Raw genomic sequence first — 14,883 nt, forward strand, 5'->3', positions numbered from 1 at the left:
TTTTCCAAGTGTCCTGATGTGATCCACTCTCCACAATCAGCAGTGCCCAGTCATATGTCAGCAGACATACAAAGACCATGAAGAGAATCTGTGGCTTTTTTTCTCCCAAAATAGCACAACAGAAATGCTGTATTGACTTAAGAACTTACTAATCTTAGAAGGGAGCAGGAGAAGAAACGTGAAGGTCGAAGATCCTATCTTAAAGAAGTGGCAGCACGATGGGGAAAAAAAAAACCCAAAAACCTAAATTGGAAAAAATTCAAACCCTGCTGGTAAACTTAAGGTTGCTTTACTACCTACTGCTATTCAGAGGGATGAAGAGAGATAATTAAAGAATGTAAAGTCTTTTTTTCTCATTGTTTTTGCACAGCCAGATTGCAGTGTGTACATTCTGCAAGCAAAATGCACACAACATTCAGAGGATTCTGGAATTACATAGTGATGATGGTTTTACAACCTTGGGAGTCTACTAAAACTCACTGAATTGTACACTTTAAAAGGGTGAATTTTTTAATAGATTTTATTTATTTTAAAGATTTTATTTATTTATTCATGAGAGACACAGAGAGAAAGAGAGAGAGGCAGAGACACAGGCAGAGGGAGAAGCAGGCTCCTTGCAGGGAACCTGATGTGGGACTCGATTCTAGAACTCCAGGATCACGCCCTGGGGGTGAAGGCAAACACTCAACCGCTGAGCCACCCAGGCATCCCTAAAGATTTTATTTATTTATTCATGAAGGACACACAGAGAGAGGCAGAGACATAGGCAGAGGGAGAAGTAGGCTCCCGGTGGGGAGTCCGATGCGGGACTCCATCCAGGGACCTCGGGATCACGACCTGAGCTGAAGGCAGACACTCAACCACTGAGCCACCCAGGCGTCCCTCCCTAAAAGGGTGAATTTGTGGTATGTATCAATAAAAAATTAATTCAAAAATATGCTCCCTCTTACCCCGCAAGGGAGATTCAGTGAGGTATGGCTGGCTTCCTCTTCATTCAATTTTCTTGATGTTTCTGTGATCTGATCTGATCAGATGAATCTGACACATTTGAATTTACCTTATGTTTGCCAATGTCCTTATCTGGTTTGAAAGCATTTTTCTTTTTATTATATGCTGTGATACGCACAGCAACAGTAAGATCCAGCTGTAACATGAATGCATAGCACAAATAATGTTAAGCCGATACTGAGATATTCTGAAATAATGATGCACAGAAAGAGCAAATTGACTGCGTGTATCAGCACTTTAATAAGCCAACACAGTTTTAGTCACGGGATTTATTACAGTGAGTCCAGAAAAGACAATTAAAGAGGTAGGTGAGGATTCAAAAACCTGAACGTTTGGAATCTAGAGCAGGTATGCTGAAGGGGAATTGGACTCCTGCCTGGAAGAGGGCAGCGGATAACGACAAGTGCAGCAAATTAGGCCTCGGGAAGCAGGGCTGCAAGGTCCAGCTGTGACAGACCTGTAATTATGGACAAAACCACTTTCTTCTCTGGGCTCTAATTTCCTCACCATGAAATGAAATGGTTGAGCCTGGCATGAGAGAGTAAATGATACTATCTTTACCTTGACAATTCGCATTAAAGTCCTTTAAGATGTGTGTGCTTCTTAGCATCCCACTCGTAGCAATACGTTGTTTCTATGAAAACAACTGGTCAGTTACACAAAGCTCTGTAAAAAAGGGTATTTATTGTGCAGCTGTTTGTTGTGGGGCAGCTTACTTTTAAGACCGTGTATTAGTTGAAGTGGCTTTAATAGCTTAAGGGAATAAGGATTTTTATCAAAAGTAATTGTTTTAAAGCTTTTGAAAGTTTGTATTAATGGCTTTTAAGAAATGTTCTTTTTTTTTTTTTAAGCAGGGAGGGACAGAGGGAGAGGGAGTGAGAATCTTTTTTTTTTTTTTTAAGATTTTATTTATTCATGACAGACACACACACAGAGAGAGAGAGAGAGGCAGAGACACAGGAAGAGGGAGAAGCAGGCTCCATGCAGGGAGCCCAATCTGGGACTCGATCCTGGGACTCCAGGATCACGCCCTGGGCCGAAGGCAGCGCTAAACCGCTGAGCCACCTGGGCTGCTGGGGAGTGAGAATCTTAAGCAGGCTCCATGCCCAGTGCAGGGTCTCACATGGGGCATTCAAAAAGATATATGCACCCTATATTTATTGCTTCATTATTTACAATAGCCAAGATATGGAAGCAAATGAAATGTCCATCAGTGGATGAATAGATGAAGAAGTGGTACACACACACACACACACACACACACACAGAGGAGTGTTAGCCATAAAAAGGAATGAGATCTCGCCATTTGCAACAGCATAGACGGACCTAGAGTGTATTATGTTGAGTGAAATAGTAAGTCGGACAGAGCAAGACAAAGACCGTATGACTTCACTTATATCTGGAATCTAAAAAATGAATGAACAAACAGATATAGACTCATAAAACTGGTGGTTACCAGAGGAGAGTGGGAAGGGAGATAGGCAAAACAGGTGAAAAACATTAAAAGTTACAAAATTCCAACCATAAAGTGAATAAGGAAAATAGGCTAAATAAATAAACAAATAAATAAATAAAGTGAATAAGTCATGGGGATAAAAAGTACAGCATTGGAAATACAATAAACAAGAGAATCTGAACCCATGGCCTAAGATCTTTCAAATATTGATAATCCGTGGAAGTAAAGAATTTGGAGAGGCTGCAGCTGGAGTCATTGTCTTTGCTAAGAATTTAAACAGAAATAAATTGTCAATCATAAAGATTCTTAACAGACATAAGGAAATCGGCCCAACATCCAGGAGATGCACCTAAATAGGCTCTGAAAAGACAGCAAGGGCTCTGTCAAGTGTCTCAAGATGTGACAGCCACTCAGGCCATGTGAACATAAGAGGCAGTGGCCCCTTGTCTTGGACACCTAGCAAAGTTGGAAGGACTCAGGGAAGGAAGGTGGAGGTGGAAGAAAGTGGCTATGCAAAGGTCCTGTGCTGGAATGAGGCGAGGGGCAGAAAAGGATCTGGTAAGGCTGATGGGAAGCAAGCAAGCAAGGGGCTGAGAGGGAAGAGGGAAGCCCAGGGTCTTGACACTCTTATGTTCAGTGTGCTGATGACAAATATGCCAGAGGTGGGTGACATTCCCCTGGATCAATGTACAGCAAGAAGCCTCACTTACATGGCTGATCCCAATTTGCATAACTCTTAATTGAGCAATTTCACACAGAGGAAGACAACAGAAGATTGCTGAAACAATGGGGTTTTTTGGTTTTGTTTCTCTTAACAATAAAAGGGAACACACTGAAAACGAGATGAGCTCATGGAAACTTATGTATCACAGAAGCCTATGTATCAAATGTGTCATTTAAAGGACCAGAAGAGGAAATGAAAAGCAGAGTTTGAATTATGTATGTACCACCAACCAAGAAGAGTAATAAACATCAACTGTGTGTACAGCGTCAGATCTTTGCGATCAAGAATGCAGCCACATAGATTCATAAATATATAAAACTATGTATTTATATTCCACTTTAAGGGTTAAGGCAGCTTTACATAGTGCATACAAGATAATGCAGACTACTATGGAATCAGAAAAAAGTGAAATTAAGCCCAAGACAGCTAAAGGAAGCTGAATGTTACAGCACACTGTAAGTTTTGGCACAATTGTTAGATATAGGCTGTAAATCTATAAAAACATAGGTTTTCTAGAGGTTAAAGCAAAAAGGAAAACATGCCACAGATATAAATAAGTCAGCTATTCTACAACAGAATTTCTCAACCTCAGCACTACTGACATTTCAAACTCCCCAATATTATTTGTTGTGGGGGCTGTCCTGTGCATTGTAGGGTAGTTCGCGGCCTCCTTGGCTTCCACCCAAGGAGCTAGTAACACATCCCACCTCCTTCTCCCCCACCTCCTCATGAGTCGTGATAACCAAAAATGTCTCCAGATGCTGCCAAATGTCCCCTGATGAAAGTTACATGGCAGGAAATCAGATGTTTTAATTACTAGCAATGACCTTAAATATATTTTCTGTTACAGACTTGGGTAGAACAAAATGCTTTGTTAGTCAACAGTTGCAAGACAGGTTTAGTAGCCCATCGTGAAACTGAAGGGTCAGAGGCAGAAATCTTGTGCAGTAGATGTCTGCCAGAGGCCTGCCCACAGAGATAGGTAGACTCACAAAGACATACATACAGATCTGGTCTGTTGGAACTGGCCCAGAAACTTTTTTTGAAAAGATTTTATTTATTTATTTGACAAAGAGAGAGAGCACAAGCAGGGGGGAAAGGTAAAAGCAGGTTCCCTGCTGAGCAAGGAGCCTGATGCTGGGCTCCATCCCAGGACCCCTGAGCCGAAGGCAGACGCCTAACATAGTGAGCCGCCAAGGAGGCCTGACCCAGAAACTTTTTCTGAGAAAATCAACAGCCTGATTCTATACTTCAATATAAACTAGTCTCATGAGATAAAACTAGAAGAAACAGTAAAAATGATCTATTCCACCCATTCCCCTCTAATGAAAATGTGTTTTATCTTCACTGATTTAACACAAAAATTCACTTAAAAGTTTATTGTAAACAGAATAGAGAACCTGGAAATAGACATACAGAAATATGGTCAACTGGTGTTTGACAGAGGAACATATACAATTCAGTGGAGAAATGACAGTCTTTTCAACAAATGGCATTGAACAACTCAACACCTGCATGAAAAGAATTTGATCTGGACCCAGATCCTACATCTTTTATAATAATTAGCTCAAAATGAATAACAGAACTAAATGTAAAATGCAAAAGCCTCAAACTCCTAGAGATAACACAGGAAAAAAATCTAGATGACCTTGGGTTTGATGATGACGTTTAGATATAACACCAAAGCATATTCCATGAAAAAAAAAATTAGTAAGTTGGATTTGGTTAAAATATAAAACTTCTGCTCTGTGGAAGATTCTTAAGGAAACAAAAAGACAAACTATAGACTGGGAGAAAATCTCTGCAAAACACAAATGAAGAACTGGTAGCCAAAAGATAACAAAGACTTTAAAATCAGTAACAAGAAAACAAAGAATCCAATCTAAAAATGTGCAAAAGATCTGAATAGACACCACTGAAGAAGATATACAGATGGCAAGAAGCATATGAAAGGTTGCTAAACACCACACGTCATGAAGGAATTGCAAATTAAAACAATAATGATATATAGCACCACAGACCTATTCAAATGGCAAAAATCCAAAATACTGATAACACCAAATGGTGTTGAAGACGTAGAGCGACAGGAACTCTCCTTCACTGCTGGGGGAGCTTAAAAAAGGTACCACCACTTTGGAAGAAAGCTTGACAGTGTCTTACAAAACTAAGTTTTCTCTCAATACAATTCAGTAAGTGTACTTTTTTTTTTTTTTAAGATTTTACTTATTTATTCACGAGAGACACATAGAGGCAGAGACATAGGCAGAGGGAGAGACAGTCTCCCCATGGGGAGCCCGATGTGGGACTCGATCCCAGGTCTCTGGGATCGTGCCCTGACCCGAAGGCAAACACTCAACTGCTGAGCCACCCAGTCATTCCTCGGCCACTGAGCCACCCAGGTGCCCCAGTAATTGTACTTCTCAGAGTTTACTGAAACGAATTGAAAACTTAAGTTCACACAAAAACTGTACATGAATGTTTATAGCAACTTTATTCATGACTGCCAAAACTGGGAAGCAGTCAAGAAGTACTTCCCTGGGAGCATGGACAAAGAAATGATGGTACATCCATACAGAAAATATTATTCATAAATAAGAAGAAATGAGCCATCAAACTACAAAAAGACAAGGAGAAGAAGTAAGTAAAGGCATACTGCTCAAGGAGGGAAGCTCACCTGAAAAAGCTACTACTGCAATGATTGCAACTACATAACATTCTGGAAAAGGTAAAACAGCACTGTTCACAGGAAACAGTAAGGAGATCAGCGCTTACCAATAATTTAGGGGGTGGAAGGGATAAATAGGTGGAGCACAGGGGATTTCTTTAGGGCTGTGAACCATTCTACACAATACTGTAATGATGGATACGTGTCATGATATATTCCTCAAAATCCACAGAATGCATAACACAGAGTGACCCCTAATAAAAACTGGACTTTCATTAGTAATAATGTACCAATATTGTCTCATCAGTTGTAACAAATGTACCATACTGATGCAAGATGTTAATAATTTGGGGAAGCTGGGGGGTAGTGAGTGCTGTATGGGAAAATCTCTGTACTTTCCAATCAATAAGCCACTCTGTAAACTTAAAACTGCCCTAAAAAAATAATCTATTAATTTGTTAAGTATATTGTGACAGAATAGGTACCATATACTTTGAGTCCTTATTTCAGAAAACAAAGCCTCAATTTTGAACATATTTCTGTTGAGAAAATTTGCATACATCCATATGCCATGCTCCTTCTGAACACTCCCAAGGTTTTCAATTATCAAGGGCAGGCAGTTACCTGTCTTAAAAACTATGGAGTAAAATACAATAGAATTTCATTAAATCTTCTTAGCTGAATTCCTAAACTTCTAAATCATTAGGTTGGGAAAATACTGGTAAAAGATGGGAGCTCTATTAATGTTTCAAAATAAAGCCATAAATCCTAACAATATGCCTATATGGCCATTTATCATAAATGAAAGGGGAAACTGAGTTAGGCTTATAAAAATGGCAAGGCAAAGTACATGTGATAATGTACCCCTGAGTTTACACATATACATTTGCACAGTGAACAGGATTTTATCAGCAATTAGTAATCCTGCAGAACCGCCACCATCAACTGCAGTTCAGTAAGTCAAACAAGTAAAGATAGGCCAGGAGTAGGTGTGTAAAGGATGTGGTCCGTGTAAGAGACTATTGTAAAGCCACTGAAATCGAGGACAAGAAAGTGGTTGGAACTAGTGAGTAAAAGTAGATGGGGGACAATAAGAAGCTGGGGTAGGAGTCTTGTTTTTTTTTTTTAACTTTTTTTTTTATTTTTATTTATTTGTGATAGTCACAGAGAGAGAGAGAGAGAGAGAGAGAGAGGCAGAGACATAGGCAGAGGGAGAAGCAGGCTCCATGCACCGGGAGCCCGACGTGGGATTCGATCCCGGGTCTCCAGGATCGCGCCCTGGGCCAAAGGCAGGCGCCAAACCACTGCGCCACCCAGGGATCCCCGGTAGGAGTCTTGTTAAAGCTTGTTAGCTGTTTTGGTTTTTAAGTTACATGCAAGTAGCACCTTGATGGTGATTAAGAATTTTTTTAAGGATAGCTAAAAGAATAATGTACCTGAATTTAAAAAAAAAAATATTTATAATGTAACTTTAAAAAAAAAGCAAGATCAGTTTTATATACATTATGATCACATATATAGTTTGGAAAGGAATTTTAAATTCAAATTCAAGTAGAAATAAAAACACTTTTATCCTTCTATGGTGGGTCAGTTTTTATTCTTCTCCTTCTCCATTGACAAAATATCTACCAAAAGCTACAGTGTTGGGGTGCCTGAGTGGCACAGTCGGTTAAGCATCTGACTTTTCTTTTTAGGATTTTTATTTAATTATTTGACAGAGAGAGAGAGAGGCCGAGAGAGCACAAGCAGGGGGAGTAACAGAGGGAGAGGGAAAAGCAGGCTCTCCATTGAGTAGGGAGCTCAATGAGAGGCTTTATCCCAGGCCTCTGGAATCATGCCCTGAGCCAAAGGCAGCTGCTTAACTGGCTGAGCCACCCAGGCACCCCAGCATCTGACTCTCGATTTCAGCTCAGGCAAGTGGTGATCTCAGGGTCATGGGATCGAGCCCCTAGTCAGGCTCGGCGCTCACTGGGGAGTCTGCTTAGGAGTCTCTTTCTCTCTCTCCCTCTACTCCTCCCCAACCACCACTCTCATGTGTGTTCTCTCTGTAAAATAAATGAACAAAAATCTTTTAAAAAACACTACAGTGTTTTACCTTTAAAAAAACATGACTGTAAAGTTAAAAATCAAACATGGTGAGGGGTGCCTGGATGGCTTTGTTAAGCATCTGCCTTCAGCGCTGGTCATGATTCCACAGTGTTGGGATTGAGTCCCACATAGGACTCCCTGTTCCCTCTCTCTCTCTCTCTCTCTTTTATTTTCTCTCAAATAAATAAAATCTTAAAAAAACAAAAAAAAAAACAAAAAAACAGTGAGCCACTTATTTATCCTAGTTATCTCCACCCAGAGTAACCTCTGGGATTTCCTCATTATCTGGGAGACACGCAAAACCCGTATGGCATTCTGTCCTGCTGCCATGCCTTGATGTCAGCCCGCCTCAGTTTCCTCAGACAGGAAGGGACTGGTCACGGCACTCATCCTCATGGGGTTGTGGGGGACATTCAATGTATTCAAGAGAGATGAAGGTATGGGAAGCCCGTCTCCCCCGTGGCCTGGCACCCATGTGAGCTTGTGGTCAATAAAGTATGATGGTTAAAAACCAGGCAATGATTCTAACCCAGAAGGCCTGAGGTCACAGGGCCATGATTTGACTCACAAAAGATGTGAGGAAGAAGGAGCACTGGAAACAATTCTTTGGACTAAGCTTAAAGACAAATAGTGACTTATCAAGTGTGGTGTAAGATACCAGAAGTGGACTTGAGCGATTCACGCCAGGAGTCCACAAGAAAAAGAGAGGAAATGAAGCCATGGCTGGTCCAGAGTTACTTTCTTAATTAAAATGGGTATGGCCAAGAAGTGTCAGAAGGGTGAGGAAAAGAAAAAGCAGCAGAGAACAGGCCTGTACCATAGTTCCCAAACTGTGTGCCAAGGCACCCAGAGTGCTGCAGCAAACTCGAGGGGTGCCTGGGGATATTTCAAACTTTCAAGGGAAAATAATGACATCTGTTGGACACTATGAGAACTAATAGCTCAAGGTAGCTCAGTCTCAATAGATTGTACCGTATGCCTCTCAACAACTTTGTATCTGTGTGAAACAGGGTTTTCTGTGGTTGCTGTGATAAAAAGGAAGTATCACATGGAACAGAAACATGAAGACCGACGTGGAACAGAAAATAAGGGTGGTGGTGTCCAAACACAATTCCAAAAGCTGAAAGGCTGCACCACATAGGTATACACATCCCGCTAGAGCAAAATCGTGTTCATTTACGAATAGCATAAAAATAGTATTTTTCGCCTTCGGCATTTGTGTATTATTCATTCAGATGGTACTAGGTTGTTATAACAAATACATATCAGGTTGCTTGGACCTAACAACCTAACAAATGGAACTCTTTGGTGTTTCTTCTGCTCTAGGATCGCCGCGTAAAAATTACTGACACACTCAGGGTCAGTGATCTTTAAAACGTGAGCAACAGATGGCAGGACAGGACAGAGCAGGTGGGTGCTGTCACCCTGGGCAGTGAGGCAGAAAGAGCCGAGGGTGGGGCCACTGTGCGGGCGCAGCGGGGGGCGGGGGGGGGTCTCCTGGTACTGGGAATCCACCACCTTCAACTTGGTACTGCCTACCCCGTTGTAAGGAGAAACCGCCGATTCTCAGTATGAATATATTAGAGGATGCCCCCAATTAATGTCAGAAATTTTCGAATCATGGAAACAGCATGACAGATATTCCGTTGAATTTCCATTTTTCTTAGTGAAAATGTCTCCTTTTTTCTCCCCATCCTACTCACCCAGGCTCAGCTCAGAACCTCTGTCATCTCTGTGACCTCCATGTCACACTTTATGCAGTAGAAACAACTCTCCACCAAGCACTGTCCCTTCTGCAAAATAATTGTGCTTGGTTTCGAAGCTTAGGGAAAAGCGGGGATCAGATAAATTGTGCATTCCGGTGGTTTTTCCTACTTTAGTCTTCTCCCTTACGAAACCCTACGTGATATTAATTACTAACTTCGTAGCATTTCAGGGATAACCAGCGTTGATCGTGGCAGTTGCGTCCTAGCTAGTCCTTCCCCTACTCTTTGCTCATCTTTGCAAATTACATTATTTTCATGTCACTCTATTTTCAAAGTCCTGCAGACCACCTTCTATTATTTCACTGGTTCAGTGAGTTAATACATGCACACAGAGTTCAGTTTTACAATGGTGATGTCCTCTCATTCATCCCCACCTGGCCCACTTCCCTGTTTATGTCTCTCTACATAAGAATTCAGATTACAAAACTTATTTTATCATCTGTCTGTCTCTCCTTCCCCGAGAGCAGGGACTGTTGTTAGTTTTGGATACTGGTGCCTGCCAGAGCAGACAGCAGTGCTGGGCACTTGGAAGTGTCCTATAAATGTTCATTTGTTGAATAGAGCACCCAGTAGAACAACTGCTCAACAAATATCAGGTACTAATTATAGTTATTAGGGTCATACCAACACCCATAATACTGCCATCAGCCCCACTGCCATTGCCAATAAGATAAAATCTCAAGTATTTAACTTGCCACCCAGCCCCTCATAGCCTGGCCACAGTCTACCTCACCATCACCTGTGTTACTCCCAATGGAAGACTCCTTGGTGGACACATGTACGTACTGACACAGCAGCATCATCCTGCCTTGACTGACATGTTGGCTCTTACCCATTTAGGGAAATCCTATGTATCCTCTGAAAACTAATGCACGCCCCATCTTGCCTGGTCCCCTCAGGTTACATCCTTCTCTCCCTCTGATTTCTTCTCTCTACACTTTGGAACTAAGGTACAAGCCCTAAGACATCTCTTTCAGTACTACTTTATATTGTTAGGTAACTTTTAAATTGCCTGTCTGGAAATGTGTGTACAGCTCTCTTGGCCTAGGCTAGAAACTTCTCAAGGGCAGAAACTGACTATTCCACCTTTTTGTAGACTACCTTGCTTCCACCACCCAAACACACACAGATCCACTATCCAGTTACCAAGTCAGCAATAAAACACCATTTACTGAATTAAAATTGAACTTAGAAATCCCAATCGGAAGCTATTCTAGAAGTAAAATTAATTACTCAGATTTTATTTGTTTTTTAATGGGTGATCAGTAAATGTTAGTCTCCAAAACTCTTTTAGTTTCAGACATGCCACGACTACGAAAACAACCAAAATGCCCCCGTAAACTGGGAATCTGTGATCATTCAAAGAATTTGAGCCAAAAATCTCTACATTAAAAAAATAATTTCGGGCTTTGGGATGAGAAAATCTGGGTCCAATCTGGTTCCTCTGTTTATTAACTGCCATATAAACATCAGCAAGTTACTTAATTAAGCTTCACTTTACTCGTCTCTAAAATATAAATAATATTCCTTCTTGAACGGTTGCCGTGAGGATTAAACGAAATAGCATCTGCTAAATGCTTCTCCCAAAACAAGCGAACAATGTGTTACTTCCCGTTTTCCCTCCCTGTCCCCTAAAACGAGGAGAGCCAGATCATAGGGACATTATCATACTCAAGTGAAGAAAGGCTCCTGCAACCTTTGGCACAAACAAAACTGCTAAATAAAAATTGCTAAGGAGTCTCGGTGAGGGTGGCTTCACTCACAACTAAAGCCCCTCCATAAAAAAAAATAATAATAATAATAATAATAATAATAAAAAAATAAAAAATAAAAAAAAATAAAGCCCCTCCAATTTTCACAGCACTCCAGAGCACTCCTAGTTGAGCTCCCTTGTCTCCATCTCAATTCTTCCCCTCTCTTTGCTTTACTAAAATTTAAGTGGCCCAGACTGTAGACCTTTCCCCAACCCACACTGGGCTCCCCTCAATTAACCCGCTAAATCGCTTTACTGTATTAGTATTAGCAGCACACACTCACATATTTGGCAGGAAAATGAGTTCTGTGTTTGTGGATATTTCTTTTTCCCTTGGCTTTGGCTTTTCCCGGATTTTGTCACCCAGCGAGTAAAAAATGAAGAATTCTATTTTTCAGTTCCAAGATGTGTTAGATGACAGCAGGGGGGGGGGGGGGGGGGGCAGCACAATGGCTTGAGTCCTTCATTTCCCCAGGTGCACGCAGGATTAGAAAGCTGTCTCTCACCAGTTTCTTGGTCTTGAGAGCCACGTTCCAAACCTACCTCTCAGCCAAAGTGTATTCAGTCACTTTTCCAAGCTGGCGTGTTCTGTCTCCACTACCCCTGTGCCTCTTGGATGCCTCCCCAGCCAGCCTCATGCTGAGCAGGAAAGGCACTCATGACAGGCAGATTAAGGTTTTCAAGTAGCCCCAGGAGGAGGAAGTTACTTGTTCCCACGGGCCTGGGTTTTTCTTTTTGTGGGTGTGTTTTCTCTTTCTGAAACCAGGAAGCTAAATTTGCCTAATGGTTAAACCCAAAAGGATTATAGATTCTTTCTTCAAAAACCCTCAGAGGCCTGTTGTCCATCCCTCTGTTAAAGTCCATTTCTAAATCGCACAGGCAGAGGGGAGGCTTTCTCGACCCTGCAGTGTGAAGCCTATTCTATTCCGTTATTTTTATAAAAAGCAACTGTATCAACAGACCATTCACATTTACGTTCCCCATTCTCCTTACCAAATGAGACACAGTATCTCAATTTCCTAAAAAAGACAAAATTCAAAATTTCACCCCTCTTTCCCCCACCACTTCTTTCTCCTCTTTGACCTAAACTACTTTTAGGTTCAGGCTCTCGCACATTTACATTCTTCACATTTCTGTGAATTAGCCTTGAACACCCAGCAAGTTCTGCTTTTCTTGCAATAATTGAGATCATCTTTCTCACCTAGTAGTTTTACTAAAAATGTGTTCTCTCTTGGCAATGTATCCCAACATTCAACAGCCATCCTGTCAGGGACGTCACAGTTGGCCGTTTTAACCTTCAGACAGGTGGAGGATCCTCACCACTGCTTCTGCGTGGTCCCCACACAGGAACTCAGAATCTTTGCGCTCTCAGCCTAATGGTTGTGTTTGTCAGAGGACGGTGGGCATGGGCTGAGCTTGAACCCTACTGATCGACCTTGGGAAGTTACTTAAACCCTCAGTTTCAGTTGACTCATTTGGAAAATGAGGCTATTGCCACTGTAGGTAAGGCCACTGTCAGGATTAACTGAGGGAATGCACCCAGAGCACCTGGCAAGCACTCCATCAGGGAGGGCTCCTGTTAATTTTAGTCCTGTGTTGCGACCTGCAAATCAACACCTTACTATTTCTTAATAATTTTTTTTAGATTTCTCATTCTTGATGCAGATTCTCAGCTGCAGTGCTTATAGCAGTACACTCTACCAATGTGTAAGGCCACAATTCTTAGCCTTGTCTGTGCCTTAGAACCATGAGGGGGGCTTTTAAAAATAAGTGCCCAGACTCCACCCCAGATCAGTTAGTTATGTCAGAATCTCTAGGGGTTAGGCCTGGGCATCGGTATTTTAAAATCTCCAGCGGTTGGGACACCTGGGTGGCTCAGCTGGTTAAGCATCTGTCTTCCACTCAGGTCACAATCTTAGGGTCCTGGGATGGAGCCCCACGTCGGGCTCCCTGCTCAGTGGGGACCCTGCTTCTCCCTCTCCCTCTGTGCCTCCCTGCAACTTGTGCTCGTGCTGTCTCTGGTTCTCTCTCAAATGAATAAACAAAATCTTTTAAAAAATAAAATCTCCAGAGGCACACAAGTAAACGCTAAGATTGGTAGTTGACGATATGTACAGTAAAGAAAGGACAGGGTCACAGGAGAGGGAGGGATAGGATGTTGGTCAGCGAGGCCTGTGTGAGCAGACCACACTCACGGTGAGGCCAGCCTTGCAGAGTCTCACGTTTGGATCAGAGGCAGAGTGGCCAGGGAGCAGAGCTGAAGCAGCAGCAGCAGCAGCAGCAGCAGCAGCAGCAGCAGCAGCAGCAGGAGGTCCAGGAGCTGTGGTTGTCCCGAGGCCACCCAGGTTCCTTCCCACCACGGCTTTGCTTGCTCAGCGTTTCCTTCAGTTCTGGACAATTTTGGGCAATGCCTCAACTTCCTTCCAACAATTCCCCATTTCTGCTTAAGCTAGCAAAAGTAGGTCTCTACGGAAACCCAACAAACTTCTACTAAGACAACAGGTTATTTAGTTTAAATTAGTCCTATCTATGTAACCGTATTTGACAAACATGGGACTTCAAATCAAGATATTTGGAGGAAGCCCTCAAAGTCTCTAGCACTGAGCATCCCAATATATTCCCTAACTTTTCCTGGACCTACACCATCTCCTCACTTGTAAACCACCTGGGTCAAGCAAAATCTCCTTCTCTTCCAGCTCAAGTTCTATGCATCCATGAATCTGGGGTCATTTTCATTTGTTGAGCACATTAAAAGAGAAACACTGGAGGTGTAAATACTGTAAGGCATAGCCATCTCCAAGGAGCCGAGTATGTCTTCGTATTAACAGAGGATAATTACCTGGTGTGCACATAATTAGGAAACTCTTTCCTTTCCTTCTTTCTTTAGTTCATGTCACCAGCTCATCAGCACCAGCTTCTCCTTTCTCACTCCCACAACTTTCCAAGTTTGACAAAATATTATTAGTGTACCCAGCATATCAAAACTTGAAATGAGCTGTTTCAAAATAATAATTCTCCCTGACCTCCACCATTACCCCTAATTAAGTTTTTATTTAAAAAAAAAAAAGTTTTTATTTTTAAATATTCTCTCTGGTAATTTTGAAGTTTTCTCTCTGATATAACACACACACACACACGCACACGCACATGCCTACACACACCGCCTGGGGCAGCATTTAATTATTCTGCAGAGTCTCAAGAGCAGTGTCACTATTCCCACATTTCTAGGAGAGAGCCAGATGGAAGTCAGTCTGTGCTCTTCTCTCAGGGGTGGGGCATTGTGAAATTCAGTACATGATGAGGGATTTATATCTTCCCTAACATCTGGTGCTCAGGAATCATCATCAAAGACAGGATACCCATCTAGAACAATTGTTCCAGGGCAACATCTACATCATTGCCCTGTGATGTAAATACATGTCT

General features: G+C 41.9%; 1 protein-coding gene across 6 annotated transcripts in view; it reads right to left on the bottom strand.

Annotated features, from left to right (window-relative positions):
* The window catches only part of LYN (LYN proto-oncogene, Src family tyrosine kinase), a 115,407-nt gene that overhangs the window by 68,978 nt on the left and 31,546 nt on the right, over nucleotides 1-14,883 (bottom strand). The window contains exon 1 of one of the 6 annotated variants that reach the window (XM_072734707.1): nucleotides 11,745-12,197. The exons of 2 other annotated variants lie outside the window; for them this stretch is intronic. The gene's annotated coding sequence lies outside the window, so the exon portion shown is untranslated. Of the gene's footprint in view, nucleotides 1-11,744; nucleotides 12,198-14,883 lie in introns of those variants that run through there. 3 more of the 6 variants (XM_072734710.1, XM_072734709.1, XM_072734705.1) reach the window with 3 other exon arrangements.

This window comes from Vulpes vulpes, chromosome 13, assembly GCF_048418805.1.
Source record: "Vulpes vulpes isolate BD-2025 chromosome 13, VulVul3, whole genome shotgun sequence".
NCBI lineage: Eukaryota > Metazoa > Chordata > Mammalia > Carnivora > Canidae > Vulpes > Vulpes vulpes.